The sequence below is a fragment of the Tenrec ecaudatus genome, chromosome 5 (genome assembly GCF_050624435.1).
Source record: "Tenrec ecaudatus isolate mTenEca1 chromosome 5, mTenEca1.hap1, whole genome shotgun sequence".
Lineage (NCBI taxonomy): Eukaryota > Metazoa > Chordata > Mammalia > Afrosoricida > Tenrecidae > Tenrec > Tenrec ecaudatus.
The window spans coordinates 106,802,235-106,814,448 of NC_134534.1; the positions used below are offsets into that span (position 1 = coordinate 106,802,235).

A 12,214-nucleotide genomic window follows, 5' to 3' on the forward strand; every position below is an offset into this window, starting at 1 on the left:
ACTAGGAGTAAATTAGGGTGTGATCTCTCAGACTGCATTATCTCAAAAGTAACATTGCCTAAGTGTTTATAATAAAATCTATTTCATGTGTTTGATTTGTGAAAATAATACAGACTACATTTAAAAAAATCATTTTAGTGGGGGCTCATACAACTCTCATAACAATCCATACATGCATACTTCAATTGTGTATAGCACATTTGTACATACGTTGCCCTCATCATTCTCAAAACATTTGCTCTCCACTTAAGCCCTTGGCATCAGCTCCTCATTTTTCTCCCTCCCTCCCCACTCCCACTCCCTCATGAACCATAGATAATTTATAAATTATTATTTTGTCATATCTTACACTGTCTGACATCTACATTTTAAAAGAAAAGAAATCAAACAACATACTTCATTGGGCAAATTTACAGCAAAATTCTTCTTTTAAAGTGTTAAAAAAAAGTGCTGTCATTTTTGAGGACTGAGATGCACCTGACTGAAGTCATCGTATTTTCAATTATGCATAAAATAATTAACAATGAATAAATAAAAACTTTTAAAACAAGAGACCAGTCCCTGGAAAAGGCCACCATGCCTGGTAAAGTGGAGGGGCAGTGAAAGAGAGGAAGATCCTCAAGAAGATGGATTACCACAGAGGCTGCAATAAATCGCTGTGAGGGTGGTGCAGGACCAGGCAGTGCTTTGTTCAATGGCACTGAACAATAACAACAACATCTACAATAATTTATTCCAGTTAAGTTTTAATCCAAATAAGGTGGAGGACAAGAGATCATAGACTCCTATAACTGAAAGAGAGTTTGGGAAAGACATTCCTTCTACTTCACTTTAATAGTCACCAGTATATATTATTGTGTGCTCACCTTACCTTCCCGATACAATTGCTGAGGACAGATGGGTGCATGGGCAAATGTGGTGGAGAAAGCAGATGATGTCTGGCTATTAAAGGATATAGTGTCTGGGGTCCTAAAGGCTTGAAGGTAAACTAGTGGCCATCTAGCTCAGAAGCAACAAAGCCCACATGGAAGAAGCACACCAGCCTGTGTGATCACGAGGTATTGAAGGGATCAGGTAACTTGCATCAAGGAAAAAACAAACAAACAAATCATTGTGAATGAGTGGGAGTGCAGATTGGGGACCCAAAGCCCATCTGTGGGCAACTGTTTGTCTTCAGTGATCATATCAGAAGGTGGGCACCCACTGATATGATTTTTAGTTCTTTGATGTCTGATAACTGGTCCCTTCTACACCTTGTAGTGAGACAGGCTGGTGTGCTTCTTCCATGTGGGCTTTGATGCTTCTCAGTCAGATGGCCACTTCTCTATCTTCAAGTCTTTAATACCCCAGACGCTATATCTTTTGATTGCCAGGCACCATCAGCTTTCTTCACCACACCTGCTCATGCACACATTTTTCTTCAGCAATCGTGTTGGGAAGGTGTGCATCCTGGAATGCCAATTTAATAGAACAACGTGTTCTTGCATTGAGTAAGCCCTTGAGTGGAGGCCCAATGTCCATCTGCTGGCTTAATACTAAACCTATAAATGTATGCATGTAGATCTATTTCCCCACACTCATATAAATATATTTACATCTGTACATTCCAGTCTTTAGACCTCTATAAATACCCTTAGTCACCTAGTTCTTTCCTCTATCCTTTTACTTTCTTCTTGTCCCACTATCATGCTCAGTCTTCATTTAGGTTTCAGTAGCTTCTCTCAGTTACATTGCCCTTGCTGAATCCCTACCAGGCTTCTCACACCCTCCTTGCCACTGATTTTGGATCATTTGTTGCTCCCCTGTCCCTGGGTTGGTCAGCACCACCTCCTTACCCCACCTCCCCATCTCCCGTGTCACCCCCCCCCCCAACCATTGGTCCCGTTGTTTTCTCCTCCAGACTATCCATCCAGCCTATGTTATCTAGATGGATCTGCAGAGATCATAATATGCACCAACAAGCAAGCCAGAGCCAGATAGGCGATGAGTGAGAACAGCTATGACAACAAAAAAGCAAGCCAATTGCCCACGGAAGAATAAACTAATCAAAAGAAAACAAAATTTTAAAAAGAAGAAAAACCTATAATAGATCAAGGTCTGATTTTTGATCTCTAGGCGTGTCCTTCAGTCAGGTCCAATGGGGCACCATGCTCTGGACCCAGAGTCTGTCCTTTGTACTCCCTCAGGGGCTCCCTGCTCTGCTCCCAAGGTTGCTCTACTGCATGCTTTTAGTGGTTTGCGAATTTGACTTTTAAGAACTGAGTTTAGGATCTGGCTTTACTAATTCATACTAATTTCTTCTACTTATTGCTATTGATATACTGTATGCTAGAAATGATGATTAGGAAGAAAATAGAGTCCTAAGCCTTCATCCATTAAGTTGATTCTGGTAAATTGGTATATATAGGAAATGCCTGCAAAGAATGCTTAGAAAAAGTAGGCCCCACCTAGTGCCTTGAGTGCTCAGGACATTTGTATTTGAAAAGGCTTGCTGAGAGAGCTGTTGGCAGACTGCAGGACAAAGGAGCCATTTGGCCTTTTTGAATTGAACCAGAGGTTGGTGCCTGAAGCTGGAAAAATGTAGAGCCCAGAAGGAACTCTCCTCTCAAACACTGAATTTTAAAGGGAGCCTGCGGGCAGCATGAACGGCTTGCTATGTGGCCACCTGAATCCACTTGAGTGCAAGTGAGCGAAATGCAGCACTAGAGAGGCAGGTTGAGTCTGGCTCCTGACACCTGTAGACCTGGTTCACTTGGACTAGAGGAGATCAGAGCAGGTAGCCTGGTCTGAAGTTTAAAGAGTTGTGCGGACCCTGAGCCCACGGCATGACCTAGCCCCAAGGGCTTGGGGTTGTCGAGAATTTGTGCAGGGGCCCATGGTTGAAAGATGGGAACAATGGGACCCTAGTGTGGTTCAGCCAGGCAGCCCACATTGAATGGACCAGAACTTGATAAGATGCAAATAAGATTTTTTTTGAGCCTGTGAGTTTGTGCACATTGCTGCAAACTTTATGGCTGTCCTGTCCTGATTTGACTTTGCTTATGGATGTGGACTCACAAGGTTCCGACTGGAATGAAGGTTCTTCTCATCAAAGAACATGGTTGTCTCCTCAGTACACTGGGTTGATGTAAGTGGGCAGTATAGAAAAATTGGATACGCAAAATGGGGGAATAAAGGCATGAAGTGGTTGGCTTACAAACTTTCATAGGTGGGGGAATATATATATATTCATAGGATTATAGAATTAAGGTGTATTTGTTACTTAACTGCAATTGTTAGGCATAGGAGATTTTTTGTTTTGTTCACTTATAGAATGTTATGTTTAAATGAGGGTGGCATACAGTGGATTGTATGCTTTTTAGTTTTATCCTCTTAGGTACAGATGTGATTTTATTATTGTTTGAAAATTATATATGGCTAAAGAGTTATGAGAAAGTGTTAAACTGACAAGAGGTGGTCTGTGGTGGTCACCTAATCTGGTGTCAATTTAAGGATTAAGAGTGTAGGGGTGGAGTCTAGGCTGTCAATCTGGAGACAATCAATGAGACTTCTTTGTGGGCATGGCCTTCTGAGAATTCTGGGAAATCTGGTACCTTGACCCCTGCCAGCACTGAGATGCTTACAATGCTACTGGACCCAAAGACTTTCTACCCAATGGCTTGTGATGGTCCTGCATTTGGCTTCATTGCATGTGTTGTGTGAGTCTGAAGAGGACTTTATAGGTTGGTATCAGCCATATGGGCTAATATCAGACTTATGGCCTTGGACTGGACTGGGTTGGGATGTTTTCTCAATGTTCAATTCCCTTTGTATATAAACCTCTCCTTATATACATATGCATGTTTATGAATTTGTTTCTCTAGTCTACCCAGACTAACACATGCAGGAATTGCATGTGACTGTGTAAGCCTGAAGAGGGACTTAAGGACTTGAGTTAGACTGGGCTGGGATGTTTATAATTACTTCTTGATATAAAGCTCTTTCCATTAGATTTTTGGGAGGGTTTTCCCTGGAAAAATGTTAGGTTTGTGGAATGGTTTTCCCTGGTTCTTGCTTCTCAACGCTGAAAGAATTCACATGGCAGAGGCACTTTTGTAAGTCCAAGTAACTTTTATGAGGGAAAGGGACGTTTCAGATAATGCGGTCTTAGATAGTACACAGTACACACTACCTCTGGAAAGTGTGTATAAGGCCGCATGGCTGGGGGGGAGGGGGCGCATGGGAAAGTTCGCAATGGAAAAGGGCCCCTTTGGAGCACAAAAACCGCATGGAAAAATGTCCAGAAAATGGAAGTTGCCAAACTAAATGAGGAGTCCCAGAACCCAAAAGGAAGGAGAGAGAGCCATGAGAGGGTGCACATGTGTGTGTGTGCACTGCACATGCGAGAGATTCGCCCTAGCCTGTCTGTCCTTTTTATCCCCTCCTGTCCCCATTGAGGGGGTGGTGGTACATGGTTGAGGGCATTGGTTGATCTTAGTGGCTGTATTCCGGCGCCTGTGTAACGCAATGTTGCTGGGGTCTAGGGTGGATGCCCAGATTGACCTACACTTGCTCCTAGGTGATTTTGGTCTGAGCATGCCCCCATAGGTGTCTCATGTGTACCTGACTTCTTTTAAACCCCTTTATTACGGCATGGACATCTGATTTTTGCTTAGTGTAGGCATTCGGTGGGGACAAGCCCTTCGATCCCTAATCTTCCTACCTTTCATTTCTTACACTTCTACATGTTGCTGGATTCTAGCCTAAAACCGGTGTCCTGTGTCCTGTGTTCAAATTGCAGGTCAGGTCCCCAGTCCAGTTGGCCCGGGGTTCTCAAAGTTCAGGAGACAATGGTGCGGGTGGAGGGTGGGGTAGCTTAGAAAAGGTGGGGACAATTAAGGCTCCCAGAAGCCATACCTGGCCCTTGAAGAGGCTGTGGGCAGAGGGAGGCTTCTAGCCCTAGCAAGGAGCAGTCTGGGGCGCAAGGGAGAGGAAAGGAGAAGGGAGGTGAAGTTGGAGGTGGGGAGAGAGGGAGGGAGCAGAGGCGAGGGGTGGAGGGGTGGGGGAAGGGAGCGGGAAGTGGGAAGAGAGGCAGCAGCAAAGAGGCTGGAGAGAGAGGGAGGGAGGGGCGGAGGGCGGGGCCTGGCCGCTCCTCTCGGCCCTCCAATCTGCGTGATCCTGCCGCCGGCCAGCGCCGTGCCTCAGCATCCCCGCCTCGGCCACCGCGGCCGCGCTCGCTCCGCGTTTGCGCCGCTGTCGCCGCCATTCCTGGCGCCGAGCTTGCTGCGCGTGGGCGCCGAGGCGGCGGCCGGAGCTGGACGCGGCCTGCTCGCAGGTAAGCGTGCAGGCCCGGCCTAGCGGGCTGCGGGGGGTGGGCAGGTGCGCAAGGGCGAGTGCACGCCCCGGCTCCCCGCACCGGCGCTGGCCCGATCCGGCGCCCCCGCGGACCTGGCACAGGTGGCCCCTCGCCCAGCTCCGGCGGCGGAGCAGGCGCCCTCCCAAGCCCCAGAGTGGGCGGCGCGTCCGGGTGGCAAGGCCCTCCGACGTCTGGCCGGCCCGCAGCTCCCCTGGGACGCCCGACACCCTGCGGGCTGCAGTTTTGGGTGGAGGACGCTGGCACACGGGAGCTGGAGTCCCGTCCTCTGACAGGTGAAGGCAGGTCTCTGGACAGCCTTGGGCTCTGGGTTGCTGCCATTGCAGTGGGTTGTGCAGATACTGTTTTTTTGGGGGGTATTTAGCCGTATTCGAGAAAAGCAAAGGAGAATTGCAAGCTTAGTTCAGGGTTGCACCTGTTGCTGGCAGTTGAATCGACTGAGTTGGCCAGAAAAAAATTATATACATATATACATATGTATATAATAACATATAAATTATATTCGAGATCGTGTCGTTCTTTTTTATATTCTTTATTTGGTATTTTGAGAGGTGGGTGTGTAAATGGTCCTGTCCATGGGCAGCTCATTACTTCATTTATAAAGAGGCTTGTTTTCAGTGGCCTGGGCCCTGTTTTGTAAGATATTGCCACATGACGTTACTTCATTTTAGGTTTTTTGTTTTTTTAAGTTTTTGAAAACTTCCACATTGTACTGAAACCTCAGGCTCAGTCTGGTCTGTGCAGAGACCCTGGGCCAAGCTGAGTATCTTCCTCCTGTTTTAACTGTTTGTAGCCACTGGGCCCCGCTAGACTGAAGTGCCCTTTTTAGGGGATGCAGCGACATTTGGAGACTTTCCTTCTCGCATTGGCCTAGGGCTGTATCTCAGAGATGGGCAGCCTCAGCTAGGTCCTGGTTTCTGGTAGAAAGGATAATGCCCCATTTGTCAGTGCGCTGGATGATGTGATTGCACTTTCTGGGTTACAAATCATCCAATTGGAAAAGTGGAGCCTCTTGCTAAGTGCTCAGTGCCCAGGCACCAACCATGATATCACACACACACACACACACACACACACACACACACACACACACACACACACAGAGCTGTGGGTGGGGCCAGTGTACAAGAAGGCCAGACCCAGTGTAACTGTGTGTTCTACACCAGCAAGTAAAACAAAGACTTGAACACAAGTCCCTGGCCCCAAGAGGAAGCACATCCACCTGTCAACTCTTGCAGACATGGTCTATTGAAAACAGTATGAGAGACCTGAGGGTGCGCCACTAAGTGGGTGGCTCTCTGGTGCCATGTGCTGGGTGAGGTGGTCTGCACAATTTGCTGTCCAGGGGCCTGAGGACCACGTTTGATTCCCTCCCTGTGGGTTGAACTTCATCCACTCAGTGGATGATCTGAGGCACTGCTCACGTAGCTTGGTCTTCCGCTGGGCCAGTGCTTGGGGAGTTCAGGTTGATGGCTGACTATAAGCCTTTGAATCGATAATGCATTGCAAAGACAAATGGGTTTCTGTCTTGCTGCTTCTGGAGTGAGCTAGCTTTTACTGTACTGAGCTGCCCGTAGGGGATGGGTGTGGACTGGCTTTAGGCTTTTCCTCTGGATCCTATTTCTGGTTCAGGGAGGGCGGGTGAGGGCTCCTCTTGTCTCTGTTGTACTGAATGATAGGCCCAAGATGCCAGAGCCTTGATTGGTAGTTGGGACACAGGGCCACCCCCACTCGAATGTCCCTGCTGTTGGCATCCCTGGCTAGTTACGCTGGGTGTGAGATTGCTTCCTGGTTCTTCTTTAATTTACAGTACCATACCATTTCTCCTCATGTTAAGAATTTGCCCGGTTGCAAGAACTCTTGGAAAGGCAGGACGACAGTGAAGTGTCTTTGAATCTTGTGGGCACCAGACTCTCTCGGGAGGACAGTGACCTGATATCTGCCCAAGACTGGCAGGGTGGTTATGGGCATGGCAGAAGTAAATTTACCATAGGCCCTTTAGAGCCAAGCTGACTGTTGGACATTGGAAGAGAGGAGACTGCCTTCTTGGCAGGTCCCAATAGGAGGTTGAATCATATCCCATTCAATGGCTCTAGTCTTAGAGAGAGAGTAGGAGATACGATAGAAAATGACTGAGCAAAAGTGGCAGAGACATGGTTGGGACCAGGCCCTTGTCTGCCCTAACCTTGGCAGGTACATAGTCCCACCAATCTTTGCAGCTTCACCTGTGCTACCTGGAGACACTCAGGCCTCAGGGCATTTCCTTCCCTCCCTCCAAGAATACCAGGCAGCCAGGCCAAGATGCTCTGCAACAGGTGGGGAGAAGTTTACTTGGAACTTGGGCCCCTTCTAACCTTCCTGCTGTTGAGGAGAGGGAACCTTGGGGATGGTCAGAGAGATCTATTAGGAGGAAATAGCTGTGAGTAATTAGGTCATTTAGAACCTGAGGAGGTGTTTTAGGTAAGCCAGTAAGGTGGTCATCTATATAAGCACATTGACTTGCTTGTTTCTACTGATCCTTCCTATTTAAATTCGCCCATTAGTGTTGGACTCTGTTGCTGTCCCTCAAGCATTTATGACTAGCAGTGACCTCTGCTCCAGCCCAAGGGCACCACCTCCTTTCTGGCCAGGTCAACAGGGAGATAATTGCCCACACCTCCAAGACCCTCTGTAACATACCTTTGCGGACCTCCAGTGACCTGGGTCTGTACTTGCCCTAAACATATGCAGCGCTAGCTATCTCGGAAGGCTTCAACTGTCCCTCTGGAACGGCACGGGGGTCAGGGGGTTGGGACAAAGCTTGATACAGAGCTTACAGCTCAGCGTTCTCTCCAGGATTCGTTCCTTGAAAATTTATGTTACGAGGCAATTAGACATTTGTTGTGTGAATGGTAACTTTTTTACTTAAAAAACACATTGTAGTTAAAAAAGACATATTGTGGTAATGTTAAAACTAATTTATGGACAGACCCTGAGTTATTTGCCGATGAATTGATAAAATATTTGAGCTCTACTTCACATTAGTATGGGGTGGGGAGGTAGACAGGGGTGTCAATGGGGTAAAATTGCCCCCAGGTGGATAGTTATTGGGGCTGAGTTAGGCTCCATGGTGAGTTTTTATTGTATTATGTTCACTTCTTTGTACTGTCAAAATTTCTCATAATATACTCTCTCCTTACTTACATGGTTAGGTTCCAAAGACCAAGTTGTTATGCAAAACTTTTAATACTGAAAATGGAGGATGACTACATCATTCCATAACCGGCAGATTTCTTTGTTATGTAACTGCCAAATTATATCATTATATAATTAACAAGTCACTGAGAACTAAGTTGACACATAACTTTATAGCCAATGCTACTCTCACTTCACACCTCAGTGTGAAGTAGATTTGAACACGTAGATAGTAGATTTGCTATGCTCATAAATGATTAATGTTATATAACAAGACAGTTGGTGAGGGAGGAGCAGGTGTAAAAACATGATAATTTAATAAATCCTCTCTGAAACATATCTTAGGATCCTTCAGTTTATGATATAGTTCAAAGATTTACTTTAAGAGACATACTGATATAGTAAGTGAAGACATCATCCCTTAGGATAAAATGTATGGAATGATCCTGCATTTCTGAGTGAGTCCATGTTTACACATAGAAAAATATATAGAAGCATGTATATCATCTAGCAGATAATTACTGAGCTCTTGAAGATACTTCTTGTGGCACAAGCAAACAGCCCCTGAACATACTGCTTGCGCCACTGGCCCACAGCCAGGAGCAAAAGTTAACAGTCCATAGTGGGAGTGTGTGTGTGTTGTGCAAGGGAAATGGGAAGGAGAAAGGCTTTCACCTTTCTATCGTTTAGTGTGGTTTGTTCAATTTACATATGAATATTTTATAATTATAAAACTAATTTTCAAAGGGTATTTCCATTAAACCAAAAATGCAAACCTATTCCTATTGAGTTGATTGCAATTCATAGTGACCTTATAGGACAGTAGAATTGGCCAATAGGATTTCCGAAGCTGAAAATCTTTATGGAAGCTGACTGCTATGTTTTTCTGCCGCAGAGTGGTTGATGGGTGTAAATCTCAGACCTTTTGCTTAACAGCTTACCCACTGTGTTATTGTTAAATAATGCAATTTCTGATAATGTTGGAAATGTAATTTGATTGTAGAAATTTATCTTCTCTACAAGTCAATAACAGATGGTTTAACTTAAATGAAGCAGTCAATGAATCAATAGTTATTGACCATCTCAATGTATGTTTTGTAGGCCAAGGAAAAATAGAAGTTGACATCTTACTCTTAGTGATATGAAAGACAGTTTTAAAGCTAAGGAAATTTAAGTAAGCTAAGCAATAAAATTGTTAGCCTTAGGTAGTCTGTGCCTGACAATCCTTGCAGTTGGGGGTTGGGGGAGTTGTATGGGGAATTTCCAAAACTATAACTTCCAAGTATACAGGAGTATATGACAGTTCCATTTTTCATTCATAGGGAGATGGTTGGATGAATGAGCTTGGAGTTTGGAAGAGTGATCTGGACTGGTAATATAAATTTGGGAGTTGTTAGCATAGAGGTGATAATATAAAACTGTGAGGTGCTTGAGACCAAGAACATTGGTATAGAAGAGGGCTGAGTCAGGACAAAAGACCATGAAGGAATAGTCAGCTAGGTGAAAGATAAGCCAAGGAGTTTGGAGGGGTTCGAGAAGTGAAGTACTGACTAAGCTTTGGGGGACTAAGACTGACCTGAGTATATTGAAGCCTGAGCAGTGACCATGGGGCTTAGCAACACAGAGGCCATTCAGGTCCTTGAGCAGCACAGTTTAGAGGGAGCAGTGGGGACAGAGGATAGGAGTGAGTTTATAAGAGCAGGAAAGGAGAGAACGTCTCAAAGCAAAGGAGTATAAAATTTTCATGGATATTGTTATCAAGGGTAGTAGAAAAGTGGGGGAGTAGCTTTTGGTTAATGAGCTGAAAGAAGGTTTATTGTTAAGGTTTGTATTCTGAAGGGAAGGATTTAGCAGAACAAGATAATGAAGCGAAGAGGTCTTTGGTGATATACTGCATGTCAGCTTGTCTTCCTCCGCAGGCTCTTGGGCACACAGCCTGTGTGCTGGTGCCTCTGCTCAGCCATGGGTCCACAGATAAGGACTCTTTGCAGAGGGCCCTGCCTGCAGACGGTTTAGCATTTGATGAGGATCCAGGCATGTCAGTGAATGATGATGAGTGTAGAACCAAGGGAGCAAGGCTCACACAGCAGGACAAAAACTGAAGCAAAGCCTCAGAAAGTACGTGTGCCAGGTTAGAAAGGTAGCCCTCCTGGCTGTGCAGAATCTAGAGAAGGGAAAATGTGACAGTCCTTCTGGAGTGGGTGGTTGTTGTGAAGATACCGAGGCTAAGTGTAGGGTGTTATTTTCTTGGCTAAAGTGTTGTGGCTTGCCTCCTCACCATAACTATATTTTGCAGTTTATTTGAACAATATATTTTTACTCTATTTATTTGTACTATATGTTGTACTGCTATTTCATACTATATGAGTCATAGACTAATTTCTTATCATACATGTTAATAGGTTAATTGTGTATTTAATTTCTTAATATAGGACTGTTCAAGTTTTCTATTTCTTTTTTTAAAGGAATATAAAACTATTTATTGACCACGGTTCACCAGTATTTACAATAAAGTAAACAATGTATAATTGGGTTAACATTCTGATGACAACAGTTGTTTTTCCTGGTGTTAGCTGAGCTGGAGTAACCCAATACTGAGCAGGTTGGACCTACATGTGAAGAATGGATTAGGATAAAAACAAACTCCGATACTGAGCAGGTTGGACCTACATGTAAAGAGTGGGTTAGGATAACAACAAACCATGCAGATCAGTGGTCGAGAAGACAAGTTTGCTCACCCATTTATGCAGCAGGTCCTAAGCGGCAGCATGGCTAATCTGCTTATTAGGTTTTTCACCATGAATCGCCTTTTACGTAACTCAGATTTTAACTGTAAAAAAATTGGTTATCTAAAAGGAAGAAATACCCACCTAAAAACCTTGAAGACACACCAACATTAGTCTAGTTTTCTTTATTTGGGTTGGGAGGTTTTGAGTAGTGTTAAGAATTTTTTTGCACACAGGGGACTTTGCAAATAAAGTTTCATTTCTGATTCCATAGATCTTAACCTTTACATCTGGCTTCTTTTTCCAGAATAATTGTGCAGGTGGGTAAGACAGTCAAATGTGGGCAGATTGGCGAGTAAGGAGTGATTATCACCTCTCTTAGGAGCCCTGGTGGTATAGTGGTTACACTTTGGGCCGTGATCCACATGGTCAGCAGTTCAAACCACCAGCAGCTCTGTGGGAGAAAGACTGGGCTTTCTACTCCCATAAACAGTTACAGTCTTGGAAACCCACAAGATGTCACTGTTGGCTGGATAGCAGTGAGAATTACCTGTCTGTCTGATGAATTGGGAAGGCAGGCATTTAGGGGAGGCAGTTATGCTATGGCAATATTTATGGTGATCTCATAAAGCACCTACCAAATGCTCATATACCATCCTCTTTTAATTCTGGAAGCAGCACTGTAAGTTTGGCATAGTTCTGCTTATGTGGCTTTTATTTTTTTAAGGAATTTCTCTTCTGTTCCTACTTTGTTGAGAGTTGTTATCAAAAATGGGTGTCAGATATTGTCAAATACCTTTTCTGTGTCTATTGGTATGATTGTAAGGTTTTTGTTCTTCACCTTGTTTATGTGGTGGGTTACATTGATAGTTTTTCGAATGTTGAACCATCCCTGAATCCCTGGACAGAAACCCCTTGGTCATGGTGTATGATTTTTTGATACGATGTTGGATTCTATTGG

The 12,214-nt window shown here is 44.7% G+C and overlaps 1 protein-coding gene across 3 annotated transcripts in view; it reads left to right on the top strand.

Moving 5' to 3' along the window:
- Positions 1 to 5,127: 5,127 nt before the first annotated feature.
- SEMA4D (semaphorin 4D) overlaps positions 5,128 to 12,214 on the top strand; it is a 190,787-nt gene continuing 183,700 nt past the window's right edge. For 2 of the 3 annotated variants that reach the window (XM_075549823.1, XM_075549819.1), the window contains exon 1: positions 5,128 to 5,314. The gene's annotated coding sequence lies outside the window, so the exon portion shown is untranslated. The remainder of the gene's footprint in view (positions 5,315 to 12,214) is intronic. The other variant, XM_075549822.1, reaches the window with a different exon arrangement.